The following is a 22,394-nucleotide window of genomic DNA, read 5'->3' as shown; positions in this document are numbered from 1 at the left end:
TTGAGACCCTAATGGGTCCAGATTGAATTACCTTAGGGGCAGGTCTCCTAGGTTGTGGTGGATGGATCTCTGATTTTTCCACCACCATTTGGACATGGCACCTGGCCTGTAGGTGCTCTGTCTCCCCCTGATCTGCCACCAATTGGGTGGCCTGTTGTATTATGGCCTCTGAGGCCACTAGGGGATTCAGTATGGATACCAAAGTACCATACTGATGTGGCAGAACTTGCTGCAGGATGTGGTCCCTCATTCCTGCTGAAAATTTCATCATGTCCGTGCTCTCAGAATCCTCGTCCTCAATTGCCTCCTTCATGCCTAATTCTCAAACACAGTTTCCATAGAGGATCACAGGCCGGTATTTAATGGTGTATCATTCTTGTTCATCCATGTTGCACAGCACGCAACCATTAACCAAGTAATCAAGGAATTATTTTTGTCATTATGTTGGACAGCTGCATATAGTCTGCCTGAGTGCAGGGTTACTGGTAATGGATGCCAGTTTTGAAATTTCTGATCCATTCACCACAATGCACTCTACCCCCATGTCGTACAGTCAGAGCAGCCAGGCTGGCACGCTCTCTCTTGGTTTTTGTCTAAACTGCTGAACTAAATCCATTAAATCAGATGCTGTGTTTGGGCGAGCTGTTACATGCAGTGTGCTCTGGGCAGAGGGGAACTGGTCAGGGGGCAGCCCTGCTGGTTTTTCCTGCGTTTTTTTTTTTCTTTTTGGGTTACAACTGGTCAGACCTCAAAGGGATCTAGCTCTAGTGGGGTCTCAACCCCACCTTTTAATGCTTTCATTTACAGAGTTGTTATGGTTTTGTAATTTGGTTGGTGTTGGTATTCCACATCAGAACATCATGTGGAATAATGGGAGTTAAGGGGACAAGTTTTTTCTGTGGACTGCCTTAAATGGTCATGTGGGGAACGGCACTGGAGGGGAAGTCGGGAAGGGAACGTGGTTTCTGGCCTGGCTCCCTGCGAGGAGACAGCGTGGTTGGAGATGCCTGCCTTCCACAGCTCATCGGTGAGATTGGGGACTTGGTTTTCTCTTTGTTGAAACTCTCTTGTTGTTTAGCGTTATTGGGTTATTATACTGCTGTTCGTTCTCAGATCGCTTTTTTTTTTTTTTTTTCTTCCCCTGCTTCTTCTTCTTTTTTTTTTTTTAGACCCAATCGCAATTTCCCTTCCCTTCCCCTCTCCCCGAAGCACACGTGGTCGGGCCGCGCTGCTCCGTGCCATGCCGCACCGCACCGCGCTGTTAGAGAAGGGAGGCACTTTTGTTCCTGCTCCTCTGGGTTTGTTCCCACTGTCACGGAGTGAGCTCTAGAGGGAACTCCGTGACAAGAGTCCAGATTCTGTGGATTCTCTTGTACACAGTCCTCAGTAATTTCTAGAGAGATATTCCAGACTTTTTGTAGGGGAATGATAGGATTAGGTTTTTTCCCTCTCAGAATTGCAGCCTGTCTTTCCAGTTCTTCAATATGATCACACAATAGTTGATTGTTGTCAGTGAGAGGTGCTTCAGTTATACTTAGCTGGTTCAAGGCCATCAGCAGTGGCCACGCCACCATGGAGGCAGCTGTTGTTGTTGAGTAGTGAGTACATTTTTGTTTAGACTATTGAAATACTTAGCTAGGCGGGATGGGGACTCCTGAACATTTTATGTCCTGCAGGGGGCCCCATTTTTCAACGATACAAGCAATCCCGTGATATGGGGATCCTAGGAATCCTGGGATGTGCCCTGGCAAAACTTCATTCATAGGGCTAGTCTTTTCCATGCAAACCATCCCATGATATTGTTATATATATGTGATATATATATGATATATATATGTTATTTATATGTGATATAAAAATGTCCTGGTAATTATTTTACGGGGATTATAATTGGGTACCTTTATAGATATTTGGCTGCTTGGCTCGCCAAATGTAGGGCAAATGAGGGCAATGATAGAGTCCTTATTGAGAAATAAGCGCTATAGGAAAAGATATCAGAAGGAATTACCTCACCCCTCCTGGTAACTGCTTGGAGAAAGGGAAGAGCTGAGGAATGTGACCCTCCCCAGTTCATAAAGTGTCGCGCAGCATGAGAAAAGGGAGGGCGGAAGGGGTGAACCCGTGCAGACTCAGATTGCATGGAAGTAGGGTGGCTCCAGACCCCCCCACCGCTCCAGGCACTCACGTACTCTCCTAGCTCACTCATTGGTTCAGGCTGTGACCCTGGAATCCTTCTACAGTTATGATGGCACTTCTTCCTTTTTCATTCATGTGCCTATACATCCATTTCTCTCATTAGCTTCAGAAGTAATCATCTATCTTTCTAGCTTTATCACATCAGGATGATTATTCCCGAGGCCTGCTGTTGTGGGTCTTTTGCATAGATTTTTATTCACTTTAAAGATAATAAATTATTTAAGTGATGTTGCTAATTTCAGCTGCTTTTTGGGTTTTTTTTTCTTTCTTTCTTTTTTTTTTTTTTTTTTTTTTTTTTTAATTATAGGTCTTAGCTCTTTTGAATTACTTGTGTTGCATCCCCATAGCTGTGCAAGGCAGACCATGGGAAGCAGACCATGGGAAGGAAGGGAAGCTGCAAGGAGTATTTTTAATTGCTCAGGTTAGAGCTGCCTTGTGTTGTTCTGGGCCATAACAGTGGCCCTGAAATTGGTACACCTGGTTCCTGGGGAGATCTTGTGCAGCAAGGAAAGCACTTCATCTAGTCCTTATGTCTACCTGAGACCTTTGTTTGTCACAGTGACTTCCCATCCTGCCCCAGGGTTTGGGGAATCCTTGCAGTTTTTCAAAGATACTAATTACTATTGCAAGTGGTTGCAATAATGTAGTAAAGAAGTCTATGAGGAAGGATGGTATTTTAGTGGAACATATATAATCACAATATGATTTTTTTTTTCTAGGCCAAATATGAGGTCTCCTGTATTTCTTATATTCTACTATTTAAAATGTGTCCTTAACATCAGACAGATTTGTCATATTCTTTTAATAATTGGCTGCTTGGTAGCATAAACACTGTCCTTTTTCTCACTTGTCAGCATACATATGTTACATGTATTCTTCCATGGACGTGTATGCATATTTGCATTTCAAATCCTTGATTGAATAATTTCTAGACATTTAACATGGTGCAGTAGAATAGGTAGGTGTGGCTGCCACTTCATGGTCAGAAGAGTGGCTATGGCTGGCTATGAGCGGGGCACCAGCCTTCTCGTGTGCACTTTATGCTGGCATAGGAGGGCCACAGTCCTGGCCTGCTAGTCTTACTATCAGCTTGTTATATGGAAACTTGCTGTGTGGACTGGAGTTTCTGTCTCCTCTTTCTCTACTTGCTGCTTCCTGGGTCCCCAGCACTTCTATGACTTTCTTAGCAGCCAGCAAGCTCCCTGCCCTTGCACACAGTGTGAGGAGTCTGTGTGCATCTCCAGTGCATGTTTATTCCCCACAAATCTTGCACGTTTTTCTTCTCTGTCACTCCAAACCTCAGTAAAGCCTTACTACGTAGCAACTCAATTTGACTAATTATAGTTTTGGGCAATGCTATGTGCTTTATGCAAAAAGCAAGTAAAACTGCCAGCTACATGTGTCCTCAAAATTATGTGCTTCAGTCTGTAATCCTGTCTTCCATACAAACAGTATTTTTGTATAATAATAGAGGCAACGATATACTCTAAGTTTTCCAAGAGCAGGTGCCAAATATTGGGATTCTGAGTTCAAATTTAGGCAGCAATTATGGGACATGATTTTCAAATCAGCATTTCACAATTTGGTTTCTGCTTGACAATTTGATGATCAGGACACAAGATGAGCTGAGAATACTGGCTGTCATATGGTCAGTAGCCCTTATAAGCTCCGACACTTAGTCTGGAGAGTTATTTACATGCAAAATAGCTTCAGAGCTGAGGAGCATAAGAGGTGATGGCTCTGTTGTAAAGACAGCCCTATGGCTTCATTTCTGATTATAATCACTGTAAAGATTTAAGGCATTCCTTCTCCTGAGATAATTACTAATTTGAACCTCTTTCCTGGGCCCAGATGTGTGCAACTGCTGCAGTTCAGAATACTCCTGCCGTTTGCTTCTCTTAAATAGAGTCACTGAATATAGCTTCTTCCAAAGCTCGTTTTTCTGTATATAATAATTTTTAAAGCATAGTCTGCAACAAATAATTACAAACCTCGGTCTTAGACGGTAGCTCTAGAAAAACTCCAGCATGTATCATAGTAAATGGCCCTTACCAAAGCATTTTATTTCTTAGTGGTAAGGGCACCTATTGTGAATATTTTAACTTCCTTCAAAAGCAGTGTTGAGCTTGACAAGGAAAGATGAGTGAATATTTGGCTTCAGTAAGAGCTGAAGCTGGTGTCTCCCTACCAGCTCCTTTTGGCTGGTACCAAAGCTCCCTACCAGCTTGTCTTTTGGCTTAGATACACTAAAACATAAAATGATCACTGATGTTGAGGTTGTTGTGAAGATATTAACTTTCACAGCATATATCTTTAAAAGTGTGCAGTTTTTTTGCATGTAAATATCTTTTCACCTCTTTGCCAAACATTCTGAAGGCATTCAGTGCACAAACTTGTCAATTTTCAGTTGATACACAATTGATTCAGAATAAAAGCACTGCAAAGCACTGTACTTGTCCTTTTGTTATATCAGATATGAGCCATCTTGTTCACATTTCAGTAATGGAGCTATTGGAAATTTGGAGCCCTTCTGGTAGCCTTTGTGCACAAGAAGTGATACGAATGCAAGGCTGAAATCTTTATGCAAATGCACAAGATGTCATTTATATATTTGTGAACTGAATAAAACACAGAGAAATGTCAGGTCCCAGATCTTAATGATACTGTAGAAGAAATGGCTTGAAGCAGTGATGGGAAGGCAGGGCCAGCCCAGGGGAGCTCAGGTGCATTTAAGGATTGGCAGTGGTTCCCTGCATGCCTGAGGCCTTCCCTTCCCCCTCTCCCCCCGACCCCCAACCATGTCCACAGCTGCTATGTTTGGGTTCATCCTCATTTGCTGCAGCTGAAGACTTTGCCACCCTACTATTATCACTGTACTTTCCATGACATGGTAGTGTTACAGCTTCTCAGGTCTCTCCAAAAAAGAAGTGGAATTTATTACCATGGAAACTACTATGGATGTAAACAGCACGGTAATGCTATTTAATAGAGCAAATTCTTAGCTACAAAGCACTAATCTTCAACATAGGCACAACCATTGGCTGCGTATTTTCACTACTGATGAACAAGAGCCTGCAGGTTGCATTAGTACAGAGCTTTCCTACTGCCTGGAATTTACCTTTGTCTTTACTGTTGAAACGCACCACCCACTACATCACTGTACTGCCATCCATCGCTATAAATGTTCACAAGAGTCAATGAATGTCCATGGGGGCCATTCCATGTGGAAGAATTCAGTTTCACCCCTTTGCTCCGTGGGAGGTAGATTGTGTTTTTGCAGTGAAGCAAGTGCTTCTGGTATGTAGAGTAGGCTTATGTTGTGGGACCAGCATTTTCTGTATGTAATAGAGGCCTTTGCTGAACCCTCTCATGAAACAGTGAAGCAGTGAGGTGAGTCATTTTTCTTCCACTAGTTCAGTGAGCACTGACAGGAGTAGATTAGATTTCTTCTTCTAGTGGGGTGTTTTGACATGGGTAGGGTTGAGAACAGGAACAAAATAAGACAGAGTAAGGGGAGGATGGAGATCCTAGTACAGAACTAAGTGAACAAGTTTTAAGAAAAATTGTCTGCCTGTTTTATGGCACAGTACATTAAAAACAACAGGCTGGTAACCAGTTTGTATGGAAATATATCAAAGCAACAGTGTCAGGTAGATTGTGAGCCTGAGATGCTTGACCGATGAGCAAGCACTGGGAGAGCATCAGCTGCGTTGAGTTTAGAGTATAGAACAGGATGGATTGCACTGATTGGCAAGCAGTCTGTCCCTTGCCAACGGGGTGTGTGCCTATTATTGCAATAATGAATAAATTTCGCTGCTATCACTAAGATCCTTGCCTCACCTGAACATTTTGACTTGGAGTGCTTCTCACAGCTCCACCCACACTTCCATGTCACACGCCATTCTGTCAGAGTGCCCCATTTCCACACTACCCCCTCCACTCCCACTCCCCCTTTTTTTTTTCTTTAACTGGCTGCTTGGTTTAGTAACAAAAGCAAGTTCTTCTTTTCCTTTTATTTATTTTCTTTTAAGCTCTCATCAGCCTGGCACAGCTGGGGAGGAGGGAGGCAGCTGAGTTCAGTTCTGGCACATGCAGCTTCAGCAGCATTGTCAGCTAAATCCCACTTCCTGAATCTTTGTCAGTGGAGATTCATAACAGAGCACAAAGTATAGAAGGTATAGATTAAGTACTAGGTAGAAACAGTGGAGCTGAGATGTTTATACTGAATTAGGTATAGGTAAAAACTGTATTTGTTGAATGCTAAGTAAATCATGTATGTGTCAGCAATCACTGTTGAGTTTTCTTTTTCCTGCACTGTCACCTAAAATAACATTGTATGGGAAATTGGTAATCACAGCCTGAACCTCTGATTAATCAGCTGTGGGAGCACAGGTGAGAGTAATTCATCTGTGCTCCCAGAAGGGTTGGAGCTTGACTCCACCTCCTCTAGACCTCATTTAAGGGCTGACCACCACTATGGCAGCATCTCTTGAGATTGCTCTCTGGTGGAGACTGCCTCAGTATTTCCTAGTGAAGGCATCCATGTTGGTGAGTTTTTCCTTATAAATAACCTTTTGAATATCAGTTACCATCTTTGTATCATTCCACCTTACAACCATGTGTAGTGTTTAAGTTTGATATAGTTTCCTGACAGTTTATGGTAGCGTAAACTAAGTTAACTTGTTGCAACCATCTCTATTACTGCTGAAACTTATCAGAAACTTTGATGTGCTGGGTGTGATGGAGCCAAACCAAAAGGATTCTTGGCTGTTTTTTTTTCCAAACCCGCATGCTGTTCTTAGTTATGTCTAGGAAACTGGGTGGGTAGCACAGCATTTGTCAAACATTTAATGATACCGATTTCATAAAATATCACTGTAGTTTCATCAATGAACATCTATAGCAATTATCTGATTTGAGTTAAACCTAGTGGAGCATTCTAAACCTCCAAGCTGCTTAGTGTGAAATTTAATTTGCTGTAATCAACTCAAGAGTGGGAAAGCAGGAGATGCTCTCTATATGTAGAGATTATCTGCTTCATGTGTTGCAGTCTTGTATTGCAAGCATACCACAGGGCTGTCAAGCAGAAGTGTTTATCTTGAGTAAATATATATTTATTTGTATTTTAGACCATAATGTATAGTCAAATCCACAGCTCACACGGAAGCTTGTTGGCCACAACTCTGAATGAAAGTTTTTGAAATGTGATTAGTTAAACATTTATTTCCTTTGTACTAGATTGATTTCACATATTTTATATACGTGAAAATATTGATTTTTTTTCTGTTACATTAAAAAACATAATTCCACCAGTTATGATGTGTTTTGCTTCTTTCTCAGCCCTGGAAGTTTTGATTTAGCTTATGCACCTTTGATAGTGCATACATGGAATGGACATCCACAAGGAGTCATATATTTGGCCTCTTGTACAGTAAATACAGCTTTGTGTTTGAATCTTCGTTGCCTCCTTTGTTTCCTTAGAATTGCACGTGCTATACATATGGATTGATTTCCATGAATTCACTGTGTTAAGAAATGCAGGAATTGTCAGACAGGGTGATCACAACTGGCTTTCTAGTTTCAACATGATTGCTTTTTATAAGGCAAAAGGCACATTGCCTGCTTCTCTTGTAAGCTCTTCTCTGAACATTCCAAAGCCAACATGGATGTGGAATAAAGTCACAAAATGGCAAAGGATTATTTGGGTTAAGAGTAAATTCTAAGGAACAAATGATTTGTTGTGATATTAACTGCCTTTTCACTATTCACGTGCTCTGATAGCGAAGATGTTTTTGTAATGATAGACAATGTCTGAGACATCAGGAAAAGTGCATTTCTTTTTAAGTAATTGTATACACGTACGTATTGCAAGCATTTTAGTTTAACAGGACGATTTCATTGGACTTAAGCAACTAGCACTTCAAAGAGTTGTTAGTCATGTTGGTATCTATACAATACGAAACTCTAAATATTGTGGAATTCTGAGAAAGCTGTAAGATTTCACAGATCATCAGTCTTTAATGTGAGAAATTAAAATCTTGCTGTGGCTTTTAAAAATGAATTGTTGTAGAAAAGAAAAAATTGTACTTTGTACTTGTTTTTATTGTTTGTTCTTACAGCTTCTGTAACATTGCAGTATTTTTCCCTACGTATCATGATTTCGTCAGAACAAAACTAAAGGCAGTAGTGGTCTATGCCCAGTGGGGCAACTTTGAAGAACTAAGATAAGATGAGAAAGGATAGAAAAGCAGAGCTGGGCTTAAATGAAGTATAGTAGCTATTTTCACAGCAGAAGGCAGAACAGTAAACTCCACAAATTAGGTTGTTGAATGGACATCTGCATGGCTAAAACTCAGAGAAACGTCAGCGTTTGCAGTCATTACATTGAATCTTGCTCTCTGAAACCCAAAGTAGTTGAACCCTCAATAGGCTGCCTCACTCATTTGGGGGGTTTTGTCATTGATTTAATGTATAATTGTTACAATTCTTAATTACTAGCTAAAACTGGAGTTAAATTTCCTCCCTGTTTCAATGCCAAAAGTTATAAATTTGTGTTTTTATGCAGGAAAATTCTTTACTGTGATCCTTTCTTGTGGCTCAGAACAGATTATTACTTGTTTCAAATGTGTTGAAAATGCCAGTTGCTTATGGCTGTAGACAAATTGGTATTTCAGTCCCGCTTTTTTGTGGGCACTAATGAGATGGGGTTCTTTATTATGTTAGACTGAGCAGGCGTTTTGTTCAGGAGTGAATATAGACACATTTACATTGTTTTCATGTTCATGCTAAACATTTTCTGCATATTGTAAAACTAACGTTTGTAGACTAATGGAATATTAGAAATGCATATGTCTGAAGAAGAGAGAGAAGACATTTCAACTAATACAACACAGTCTAAGCTAGGGAAACCTATTTCAGAACATATCTGTGCTGATTTTATTAGCACTGATCAGCCTACTCTTGTATTTAATAATTGTGAATGACACAGTGTATTGCATAACGTTGTTGTGGTGGATTCTAGAGAAGGGGAAAAAAACACTGTTTAAAACAAGTTATGAGAATAGACTGAGGAACAAGAAACTCACTGAGATGGGTATCCTAATAGATCTTTTGTTCCAGTGGCCCTGTCTATTGTAGAAGGGGCCTGTAAGATACTGTCTTGTTGCGAGTACCTTTGGTTTTTGGCTTAGATAGCAGGGGCAGCAATGGGGTTGCCACTGAGGTCAGCAGAGACATGCTGAGAGGGAGGATGTATGAGTTTAGCTGTAGCCCTGCTAAAGTTAAGCTAACAGCTAAAATGACCAAGGAGATTTAAAGCAATCCTATTTTGAAGAGGAAACTACTGTCACACAGTGGAATAGAGGTAGTGGTTCTGTGGAGGTACTTAGAAAGGAGCATGCTGTGAGTATAGCCTTGGACTCCCCTTTCATCTTCCCTAGAAAGATGGGAATAGAACAAGGGGAAGTCCTCTAAACATCACGTTAAAGGAGTCATGAAAACCACAAAAAGACCAACACCTCAAGAACAGGCAAGTGCCTGAAATAAATAAACTGACTGAGGTAACTGTGCTGCAGTGATACAAAGAGGAACTGTAAGGCCCAAGAGAATACACAGATCTGTCATTTGCTTGTTTAGAGCAATTGTTCATTTGTTTATATCAAGAATTATCTGTCTTCTGATGTCAGAGCAGTCCTGATTCCTTTGTTACCGAAGGAAAGAGTCCAAATGTTTTTGTTAATTCCATTTTTATTGGTGGTGTTTTGACATTTTGCATTTTACTTATATAAGATGTAGTTACTATCTCTGTTTGGTATTTTGAGTAGCATTTTAAACTGCAACTTAACTCTTATCTGTTCTTTGATAATCCATCTCTTGGGTTAGATGTTAAGATTTCATTTGTCATATCCGTACTTTTTAAGGTGCTGCTTGCATAAAAACTCATAATTAAAGAACTTTCTTTTTAACTTGCTTTTTCAAAGTGGTAATCTACACTTGCCTTCAAAAAGGATGCATTTGCAACTCCTCTAAAGTTTGGGACACTTGTATGATATGATAAAAAACTGATTAATTTAAAAATCCAGAATATGGTTATGCTACATTTTCCACATTTTGTTCATATGTAATTTAGAGAGTAATTTTCCCCTTCTAAATAGATAAAATAGAAGAAAATCAATGCCCTTCTGATGGAAATGCCCCGCTAGACCTGCTGTTTGCAAACAGGGAAGGTCTGGTGGGAGATGTGGAGGTTGGAGGCTGCCTTGGACAGAGTGACGATGAAATTATAAATTTCTCAATTCATGGTGGAGCTTGGAGGGGGAATAGTAAAACTGCTACCTTGGACTTCTGGAGGGCGGACTTTGAATTGTTCAAGAGACTAGTAGGGGCAGTCCCCTGGCATTTGGTCTTAGCGAACGAAGGGGTCCAAGAGAGCTGGTTGCTCTTCAAGAAGGGCGCAGGAGCAGGCGGTCCCCCTGAGCTGCAAAATGAGCCGGCGGGGAAGAAGACCGGCGTGGATGAATAGGGAGCTGTTCTTAAGGTTACAGGAGAAGAAGAGAATCTACCACCTGTGGAAGGAGGGAAGAGCAACTCAGAATGACTACAAAGAGGCTGTTAAGATGTGTAGAGGGAAAATCAGAGAGGCAAAAGCCCAGCTTGAATCTAAGCTGGCTGCTGGGGTAAAAACAAACAAGAAACTCTTTTACAAATACATCAACTGTAAGAGGAGGACAAAGGGGAATCTCCATTCTTTACTGGACGAGGCTGGGAATGTGATCACAGAGGATAAGGAAAAGGCAGAGGTTCTGAATGCCTTCTTTACGTCTGTCTTTAAAAGTCATTTAAAATGTCTTTAAAAGTCTTGGTTGTTCCCAGGGCTCCCCACGCTCTGACTTGGTAGTCTCAGCTGGGGAGCAGACTGAACCCCCTGTGATTCTTGAAGAAGCGGTCAGGGAATTACTACTCCAACTGGACTGCCACAAGTCCATGGGTCTGGATGAGATTCACCCAAGAATGCTGAAGGAACTGGTGGAGGTGATCGTTGAGCCGCTTTCCCTTATCTTTCAGCGCTCCCTGTTAATGGGTGAGGTCCCGGAAGACTGGAGGCTTGCCAACATGACTCCCATTTACAAGAAAGGTTGTAAGGAGGATCCGGGGAACTACAGGCCTGTTAGCCTGACCTCGGTGCCTGGGAAGGTAATGGAACGGATTGTCTTAAGGGAGATCACACGGCAGGTGTGGGATGACCAGGAGATCAGACCTAGCCAGCATGGGTTCGTGAAAGGCAGGTCCTGCTTGACCAGTCTGATCTCCTTCTATGATCCTGTGACCCGTCTGATAGATGAAGGAAAGGCTGTTGATGTGCTCTACTTAGACTTCAGCAAAGCCTTCAACACTGTCTCCCATGCTATTCTCCTGCAAAAGCTGGCAGCCCGTGGCTTGGATGAGTACACTCTCGGCTGGGTAAGGAGCTGGCTGGAGGGCCGGGCCCAGAGAGTGGTGGTAAATGGAGTTAAATGCAGTTGGAGACCAGTCATGAGTGGTGTTCCCCAGGGGTCAGTGCTGGGACCTGTCCTCTTCAACATCTTTATTGATGACTTGGATGAGGGCATTGAGTGCGCTCTCAGTAAGTTCACGGATGACACCAAATTGGCAGGGAGTGTCGATCTGCCTGAGGGTAGAGAGGCCCTGCAGAGGGATCTGGATAGGCTGGAGAACTGGACTGAAGCCAATGGGACGAGGTTCAACAAGACCAAATGCTGGGTTCTGCACTTTGGCCACAACAACCCCAGGCAGCGCTATAGGCTTGGGGCAGAGTGGCTGGAGGACTGTGTTGAGGAAATGGATCTGGGGGTACTGATTGATGCTTGGCTGAACATGAGCCAACAGTGTGCCCGGGTGGCCAAGAAGGCCAACAGCATCCTGGCTTGCATCAAAAACAATGTTACTAGCAGTAACAGGGAGGTAATTGTCCCCCGTACTCGGCATTGGTGTGGCCGCACCTCGAGTACTGTGTTCAGTTTTGGGCCCCTCACTGCAAGAAAGACATTGTGGCCCTGGAACGTGTTCAGAGGAGGACTACAAAGCTGGTGAGGGGTCTGGAGCACAGGCCTTACTAGGAGCAGCTGATGGAGCTGGGATTGTTCAGCCTGGAGAAGAGGAGGCTCAGGGAAGACCTTATAGCTCTCTATAACTTCCTGAAGGGAGGTTGTAGTGAGCTGGGTTTGGCCTCTTCTCTCGTGTAATCAGTGATAGAACTAGAGGGAATGGTTTTAAGCTGTGCTATGGGAGATTCAGGCTGGACATTAGGAAGTATTACTTCTCGGAAAGGGTGTTCAGGCATTGGAATGCACTGCCCAGGGAGGTGGTGGAGTCACCGACCATGGGAGTGTTAAAGAAACATTTGGATGAGGTGTTGAGGAATAAGATTTAGCTGGGAAGTATTGGTTATGGTTGAATTAGATGATCTTCTAGGTCTTTTCCAACCTTGATAATTCTGTGATTCTGTGAAAATCAAGGCCCTTCTGATGGCTGATATGCATAGGCAACAAAAGAAACCTAAATCTGTAGGTTATGTTACCCTCCCCTTGCTCTTGTCCAGTGGTTTCTTGCCCTACCTTATATCCCTTCTCCCCATTGGAGCCATCTCTAGCTCACCAATTTCAAAGGTAAATTCAGTTGATGCACCATTTCTCTGGGGAAAGGTTCTCTGCCATATTGGTTGGGAACTCAATCAATTCTCAAAGGAATTAAGTTTGAGAATGGCATAAGGTCAGAAGGTGAGGATTCATGACAGAAGCTGGAATTTTCACACTACACAATCAAGAGATTGGGAAATTGTCAGAAGTCAGCTTGGAACTTTACCCTAACAGTGCCTGCCCTGGCTGTCAGTTGAGCAAGGCCTTGCAGAGGCAGAGAGCTCTTAGGTCGGGGCAAGCAGGCAGTGGGGATGTGAATGTGTTCTCAGTCACAGTTAGGAATCCTGTTTGCCAGACTTAAAGTCACGTTAGGTTAAACTTGCTACTAGACATTTGGTTATGTTCACCCACGTTGTTTTTCCTGTAGCAAACCATGACACAGTAATGTCTATGCCAAGATTTGTGAAAGTGGTAGGCAAACAGTACTGAGAACAAACAGACCGAGAAGGAGGTTTAGTGGCAGCAACAACAGAAGCACCACTTGCTGGGGCTGCAGCACTTCCACCCTATGGTGTAGACCCTTGTGCCACACAGATGACTGAAAGGGACTTCTCATTAAATGACCGGAGATAAAGTTCTCTGGAATGCAGTGTCTTTGTAGCAGGCTGGCAGCCATTCTCTCTGTGAATTTATGATGATAGCTTTGATTGTTAAACAAAAAAAAAGTCCATTTATCTGTCACGGGGTTATCCCTAGATGGAAGTCCGTGACAGGGAGGCACAGGCCACAGGAAAACAAAACAAAACAAACAAAAAAAAGAAAGAGACAGAGAAAAGTGGATTTAAAAAAACAAAACAAAAAAAGGAAGGCTCTTTGCCACAGGACCCACCTGGCCCCAGGCCACGCAATTCAGGAGAGAGAGAAAAGGCCGGAGAGCCAGCAGATTGTTCTAACAAAGAGAAAACACAATGGCAACGATCTGAAGAGGAACAGAATTTACTAAATGTAACCAAATCAAACTGAACAAGAGAGATGAGTACCCAAAGTACCTCTACCACAACCACAAGTCCCTCTATTACCACTTATTTATATTCCATATCAGTTCAGTTGTTGCCTTTCGCATTCGGGTCATCCCTGTTTTGGCCTTGCAACACATCCTTGAGGAGTCAGAAGTCAGCTCTCTTTCCGAATAGACCCATGCACATGCCTGACTCCAATGGCATATTTTGCCCCTTCCATTGGAGTCTCCTTAAGGTCCTTTTGGCTGGAATAGACATTTGCTGTTGGATCAGTGATTCCTCTCAGGTTTCTGTGGCTGCTGAACATACTGCAGCAGGATACCTTCTCCTTCAGGTTGGTACCAGAGCTCCAAGTCCTTGGCCAGCTGGTTCCTAAAGATGGTAGGGCTATTTTTGAATCCCTGAGGCAAAGCTGTCCAAGTTAGCTGTCCCACTCAAAGGCAAAGAACCTCTGGCTTTCAGGTTGTGAGGGGGGATGCAGAAAAATTCATCCTTGAGATTCAAAACTGTAAACCAAGACAAATACACCTCAGGTTAGTTACTAAGGCATATGAATTAGCCACTAGGGGATATAAATCCTGCGTTATCTGATTTATGGCTATTAATCTATATTTCCCATCCAATTTCTGGATTGGGAGGATGAGGGTATTATAAAATTATCGATGATAGACCTGATTCCTTCCCTATCCTGATCTCTAAGTGGATATTTTTTAGTCCTTATTGGGGTAGCCTGTTGATCACAATGGGGAGTGCCAATTTTAGCTCTCCCTGGAGTATCTGTTGCCCATACCTCAAAACTAAAGTGCTTATTTCTGGGGGTATCTTGTTTTCCTTTTTGTTCCCATGATTTGCACAAACCCCAGCAACCTGATAAATATTTCACCCTGTACCTTGAGCTGCAACCTTCCTTTCTCAAAGCTGATTTCTGTTCCCATTCATTCCAATAAATCTCTAATAATAAAGGTTTAGGAAAATACGGCAAGTATAAAAATTGATGTATTCCCCATGGGGTACCCAATCTGATTTTCATGGGTTTTGTGAAGAATGCCTTCTCAATATGGCCGGTCACTCCAGTAACCTGTATGTAATCAGAACTTAAAGGTAAAAGAAACTCATTTAGTACTGAATATGTTGTTCCAGTATCCACCAAAAATTGCCTTTTAGGTTGCTTTTCCTTAGCTTAAAGTTAACCAAGGGATCTGCTAAGGAAGACTGCCCTGGTTCCTGTCAGTCCTCTGATAAGGAGGCCAGGTTGATGTTTCGCTGAAGCTTTCTGTTATTTTTCAGAGGACAGTTCCTCTGCCAGTGTCCGTATGTTATGGTTTTGTAATTTGGTTGGTGTTGGTATTCCACATCAGAACACCATGCCTAATAATGGGAGTAAAGGGGACAAGTTTTTTTTCTGTGGACTGCCTTAAATGGGCATGTGGGGAGTGGCACCGGAGGGGAAGTGGGGAAGGGGAGGGGTACGGGGTTGCTGGCCCAGCTCCCTGCGAGGAGACAACGCGATCGGAGCTTCCCGCCTTCCACAGCTCCATCGGTGAGATTGGGGACTTGGTATTCTCTTTGTTGAAACTCTCTTGTTGTTTAGCGTTATTAGGTTATTAAACTGCCGTTTGTTCTCAGATCACCTTTTTTTCTCCTTCATTTTTTGTTAGACCCAATCACAATCTCCCTTCCCTTCCCTTCTCCCGAAACGCACGTGGCCGCGCCGCGCCATGCCGTACAGCGCCGCTAGAGAGAAGGGGGGAACTTTTGTTCCTGCTCCCCCGGGTTTGTTCCCACTGTCCCGGAGTGAGCTCTAGAGAGAACTCCGTGACATTTTTGGTGGAGAATGCGGGCAATGCTCTGGACAATGTTTTGGGCAGTAATTAGGTGGCTTTTTTCAGCAGCCCTGTATGTAGGACTGACGGTCCTTATGTTCCTGTGGTCCTGGCTTCAGAACATCCTGTTGGTGGGGATATGGGTAGATATATTAAGCTGACGGCTGGCAGGGATAGAGATACATGCCTGGCTCCCTTCCAGACTAAGGAACATCACAGACACTGTGCTTGAACTGGCTCACGAATGCTCTGAATTCCTTAAGTATGACTGGGGTGTCAAATTGGATACTGTGTTGTTAGTCTCTCTAATTGTAGTAGTTTACTATGAAGTGCAGAGAGACTCGGGAAAAGGGCCAGAAGCATCCGGACCCCCGGTATCAGGTAATCTCACCCCTGAACACCAGAGGGACCTTGGGAAATTAATAGAACTTTTGAATGAGAGATTAAAAGAACTGGTGAGTGAGGGTGGGAGATCAGGGGGATCTCAGAACGAACGGCTTATGAAAAAGATAGAGAGTCTCGAGAATGAGATCCAAACCCTAAGGGGAAGGTGCCAAGTCAATCCCAGCCAACCACAGGAAGCACCAGCATCACTGTCAGTTGCCCCAGTGGAAGGTCAGAGATGGGAACGTGTGTCCTCACGTCTGGAATGGAAGGAGGAAGTAGAGGAAGATCCTGACGAGGGACCCTCCCCAAAACCACCGAGAAAGGCAACTCAGAAGACTAACAGACACGGAGAGGATAGTGATGATGAGGGAAAAGTCACCGCTTCCTCTATTCGTAAACCTCTGAAAATTACTGAAATCCAAGGCACAAGAAGGGAGTTTGCCCGACTCCCAGGTGAACACCTTGTCACTTGGCTGCTCCGGTGTTGGGACAGTGGGGCCGCCTGCATGTCCCTAAGCTGCAATGAGGCTTGTCAATTAGGAAACATTGCTCGAGACTCATCTATGGATAGAGGGATCAGCAGATGTCTTGATGGAGTCGCCACTCTCTGGGAGAGGATGCTATCAGCTGTAAAGGCAACCTGTCTTCTCAAAAGTGATTTGGAGCCTGTACTGGAAAAATGGAATACAGCTGAGGAAGGTATCCAGTACCTGAGAGAAATGACTGTGGCAGAAATGCTGTTCGATCCCACGTTTGTCCCTGGGGACCCAGAGGATGGCCATGACCCAGAAAAGGTGAGCAGTACTCCGGAAATATGCAAGAAACTCATACGGTCAGCACCAGGGAAGTATTCCAGTATACTATTTCCTAGTTTCATAGTTTCGTTCGGGTTGGAAGGGACCTTAGAGATCATCGAGTCCAGCCCCCGGGATTCGAGCCTCTGTGTAGCAGAGCGGCACTTCTACCACTTGCGCCACAGGGGGGATTCGAACTCCGGGCCCCAGTGTTGCAAGGCGGCATCTTTAACCACTGCGCCACCGGGGCACACATTAACGAACACTAACAGGTATGACGAGCTGGATAGAAGACCTGCAATTTTTGAGCTCATCCTTTCACTGCAAAATACCGAAAACACACTACTGCCACACCGTGCCACTATCGCAGCCATCTGTCAAATGGTGGATAGACTGGACCGAATGGAGAGAAAACAAGACAACATGCAGAAGAACTGGTTCGCGGCAAGGAACCACAGTGAACCTGTGGCGGTCTCAGCCATCAGACGCAAACGCCCGCCTGTCCGCGTGAATGACCGCAGTGAGCCTATGTCACGTGGCGCCATGTGGAACTACCTGCGTGACCATGGAGAGGATATGAGGAAGTGGCATGACGAACCCAATTTTGCACTGCGAGCACGGGTAAGAGAATTACAAAAGAGGTCAGCCACTACTGAGGTTGCCTCTACCGCTTCAGACAACCAATAGAGGGGCCCTGCCCCCAGCCAGGGGGGGGAGAGGGATAATAGAGTGTATTGGACTGTGTGGATTCAATGGCCTGGCACATCAGAACCACAGAAATATAAGGCACTGGTGGATACCGGTGCACAGTGCATTCTGATACCCTCAGGTTTCAAAGGGACAGAACGGATACATATACATGGGGTGACTGGAGGTTTGCAGGAACTATCTCTGTTGGAGACCGAGATAAGCCTCACTGGTAGAGACTGGCAGAAACATCGTATAGTGACTGGCCAGGGGGCTCCTTGCATACTTGGAATAGATTACCTAAGAAGGGGACATTTCAAGGACCCCAAAGGATACAGATGGGCTTTTGGAATAGCTGCTATAGAAACAGACAACATTAAGCAGTTGTCTGATTTGCCTGGCCTATCAGGGGACCCGTCTTCTGTGGGGTTACTACGGGTGGAAGAACAACAGGTACCAATTGCCACGAGAACGGTACACAGACGACAGTACCGTACTAATAGGGATTCCTTGCTCCCCATCCATAAGCTAATTCAACAACTAGAAAGTCAGGGAGTAATTAGTAAGACCCATTCACCTTTCAATAGCCCCATATGGCCAGTGCGCAAAGCCAGTGGAGAATGGAGGCTGACAGTGGACTATCGTGGCCTTAATGAGGTCACACCCCCATTGAGCGCTGCAGTGCCAGGCATGTTGGAATTCCAGTATGAACTGGAATCGAAAGAGGCAAAATGGTATGCCACCATTGATATTGCCAATGCATTCTTCTCTGTCCCTTTGGCCACAGAGTGTAGGCCACAGTTTGCCTTTACTTGGAGGGGTGTTCAGTACACTTGGAATCGTTTGCCCCAGGGGTGGAAACACAGCCCGACCATCTGCCATGGGCTGATCCAAGCCACATTGGAACAGGGCGGTGCTCCAGAGCACCTGCAGTACATAGATGATATCGTGTGGGGTGATACAGCGATGGAGGTTTTTAAAAAAGGAGAACAGATAATCCAAATCCTCCTGTCTGCTGGTTTCGCTATTAAGTGAGACAAAGTGAAGGACCCTGCCCAAGAAATCCAGTTTCTAGGGGTGAAATGGCAAGATGGGCGTCGCCACATCCCAACAGACATGATCAATAAAATTACTGCAATGTCTGCGCCCACTGACAAAAAAGAGACCCAATCTTTTCTGGGAGTAGTGGGCTTTTGGAGAATGCATGTCCCAAACTACAGCCACATAGTGAGACCCCTCTATCAGGTAACACGGAAGAAGAATAATTTCTCATGCGGTCCTGAGCAGCAGCAGGCTTTTGAGCAGATAAAACAAGAAATAGCCCGTGCCGTGGCCTTGGGGCCAGTACGGACGGGACAGGATGTGAAGAACATCCTCTACACTGCTGCTGGAGAGAAAGGTCCCACCTGGAGTTTGTGGCAAAGAGCCTCAGGAGAGACCCGAGGCTGACCCTAGGATTCTGGAGTCGAGCATATAAAGGGTCTGAGGAGCGCTACACTCCGACTGAGAAGGAGATCTTAGCCGTGTATGAGGGGGTTCGGGCTGCTTCTGAAGTAGTTGGGACAGAGGTTCAGCTTCTTCTAGCACCTCGCTTGCCAGTAATAAACTGGATGTTTAAAGGACAGGTTCCCTCCACCCATCATGCTACTGATGCCACTTGGAGTAAGTGGATTTCATTAATTACTCAACGAGCTCGAATGGGAAAACTCAGCCGTCCTGGAATTCTAGAAGTGATCATGGACTGGCCTGAGAGTAAAAAAATTGAAACACCACCTACAGAAGAGGTGTCACGCGCCAAAGAGGCTCCACCATACAATGAACTTCCGGAAAACGAAAAGTTCGCCCTATTCACTGATGGATCATGCTGCATTGTTGGGAAACATCGCAGATGGAAGGCTTCAGTGTGGAGCCCCACACGACAAGTTGCAGAGGCCACAGAAGGAAGAGGAGAATCAAGTCAATTTGCTCTGTGACACTGTATCATTCACAGAGAGCACACTGGTCTGTCTGGAGAGGGCCCCCTCCCCTTCCTTTCCTCCTGTCAGAGGCTGTGGTCTGACTGTCCTTTTGAAGTGCTGCCATCAGGGCTTTCCTGCCTTGCATATGCTCCCCTCCAGGCTATATCAATAAATGCACAGTGTATAGTCAAGTCCGTTTGAATAAGTTTTCCTTTGTGGTGATTGCTCCAGTTTATTATGTGAAGGTTTCAGGTCTGGAATTCCAAGAGCTTCTTCCTTTGCAGTGTGCTATTGATAAGCGAAAGCCTTGCCCCCATTCTACCAAATTCCTTCCAAGTGCTGCATATTCCTAGGAGTGATGCAGAGAGCAGTTCCAACCATGTGCATTTGTCTAGCAAGGACCGACAGCCAGGAAATACTTTGGGTTCCCTGCCTTGTGTTGACACAAGACAAAACTCGGGGTGCTGCCTACTAATGCCAGCATAACTTTTCTCCTAATTCAGATTAGTAGGTAAATACTATTATTAATTGACTGAATACTTTGAAATGCTTCAGGAAGAAAACTGATGATGGCAGTCCAGGTGAAGGGTTGTCTCAGATACGGTTACAGACAGCACATGTTGCAGTGCTATGGTTTGGGGGCAAACTGTTTCAAATTCTTTTAATAGCTAGGGTGTTTTTAAAAAAAAAATCTAAATCCAACACTTTGCTGTTGTGGTGCTCCCTGGCATACCAAAGTAAACTGCAGTGTGGGTTAACAGCAAGAGGATTATTTCTTTGGCAGAATAGTCTGTGGATTCTGATTATGCTGACTGAAGCCAGCTGCAGCAAATGTGCATTCTTTCTTGAAATATGCTCTTTCAGTGAGTGAAGGTAGGTTACCTTTACTCCTTTAAGGAGTACAAGATGGAGTACTTGAAGTGTTAAGGCAAACAGTGATATAAACTGCAGGAGGAAGATGTGTCATTGCAGAGGTGTTGACATTCCCACCTTTGTGCTCCTGTTCACATCACACAGCTTCCAAAAACGGTAGGCCAGAATACTATGGAAAATTGTAGGCAACTGTACCAGCTCTCATTTTTTGTTTTTCCTAAGAGCCAAACTGGGCTTTACGAGCTATTAATTTATTAAGTTTTTTATCTTGGGGCAAGACTGTATTTGCAGAACCTAATATGAAGACAGCATAGTGTAGCTTGGGATTTAAAAATGTCACTGCACATAATGACAGGATAAACAGAACAGAAATGAATCTTAGTTCCATCTACCCTAATGCTTCCTAAATTACCTTTTTTACTCTGCTTCTTGACATTGTATTTTCTTCCTATTTGTCTCCAGCCAACCCTCTTAAGAAATATACATTGGCAAATAAAAATGTTCTTCATAATCATTGGAGACACTAAATATTATAGTTAGCCCTGTCTCAAAGACAATAGAGACACTGCTCTTCCTCTTTCTACCTTAATCACTGTAGGTATCTCTTATTATGAAGTTATTTTCACCTTCCACCAAGGAAAGGTTGAGCTGGTATGTAATTGCCCTAAAATAAACTCTACATAGTAGGATTTATCTGACTCTTTGGACAGAGATCTTGTTTCCCATTTTGGGCAATCTGTTTTCAGCAGTAAAGCACTGAATGTGTCTCCCTGTTGCTATAGAAATAGTATTGCATTAAATGAGGGAATCATTGCCCTGCTGTCAACAAATCTAAGTGTTAGTCTCTGGAGCTTGAATTTCACCACTGGGAAGATGTATACACAATTCTACAAATTATTTCTGCAGTTTCTGCATAAACGTCACTATACTCTGAAACTGGTATCTACATTTCCCAAAGTGATAGCAAGTGGATTAGCATTGTGTAATCTGTTTACTCATCTCTTAATTAAGCCTTCCCCCTCATCTTTTCCCCACCTCCCTCCCACACAGAGTACATTTTTGTATTTATAGATTGAAATTTCAAGTTCTTTACATAGGAAGGTGGGGAGAAAGCAGAGCAAACAGCTTTCTTGCCAGGCTCACAGAACCATGCACAGCGACGAATACCACATTTATTTATTTATTTATTTATTTATTTATTCGCCTAGTTCCTCCAGGTAACTCAAGATGTTACTTGCCCTGTTATTTTCCCCCCCCCCCCAGGACTAATAAGAATTTTTTTGGAAGGATGGCACAGATTCACCATGCACCTACAAACCCACCTGTTTTCCTCTAGTTCCAAGAAATACCTGATTGCCATATACCTAGTATTTCTAAGTTACGCAGAAATTTTGCTCCAAAACTTTTCTATTCTGTTCATAAGTTAAAGATGTGCACTGTGGATTTCCTTCCCTTGAACTGATGCAACACGTATTAGATCTCACACCTGTCTTTAAATGTAGATGTATAGATGTGTTATTTTTCAGTATTTTTTTAAGCATCTAATTCTAGTAATAGAAATAAGGTACAAGGTATATTGGGAATAGAAAAGGAATTGAAGTCTTTACTAAAAACAGCTACCAAAGATAACTTATTTCTCAATATTAATCATAAGAATTTTGAAGGAATGTGGATAAGCATGTATTTTATCTGGTACTTTTTTTTTGACAGGAACCCCTGCAGTGCATTTCAGTTTAAAATACATATATGTAGTTACAAAACTAGAACATGGACTTGCATGCAAATGTGTAATTCTGATGTCAGAGTTCTTCTAAAATTCCTCTGATTTCTTCATTAACAAATTTAGTTGGTTTTTTGTGAAAAAGTCTCATTTTAGATGCATGTTATGTATTGTAGGACAAAATACACTTTATAAATGTGTGATTTCATAAGAAACAGCCATATTAGTGGCTTCTAAGCTTAAAGATAATTCTCTAAAGCCTCCAAAAAAGTAATAATTAAGTATATACATATATTGAAAGCT

General features: G+C 43.3%; 1 protein-coding gene across 2 annotated transcripts in view; it reads left to right on the top strand.

The window, feature by feature from the left end:
- CPPED1 (calcineurin like phosphoesterase domain containing 1) overlaps positions 1-22,394 on the top strand; it is a 53,513-nt gene that overhangs the window by 15,613 nt on the left and 15,506 nt on the right. The gene's annotated exons all lie outside the window — the stretch shown is intronic.

The sequence above is a fragment of the Coturnix japonica genome, chromosome 14 (genome assembly GCF_001577835.2).
Source record: "Coturnix japonica isolate 7356 chromosome 14, Coturnix japonica 2.1, whole genome shotgun sequence".
Taxonomy (NCBI): domain Eukaryota; kingdom Metazoa; phylum Chordata; class Aves; order Galliformes; family Phasianidae; genus Coturnix; species Coturnix japonica.
Note: the sequence above shows the minus strand (reverse complement) of the source record. Positions and strands in the feature narration are given on the sequence as shown.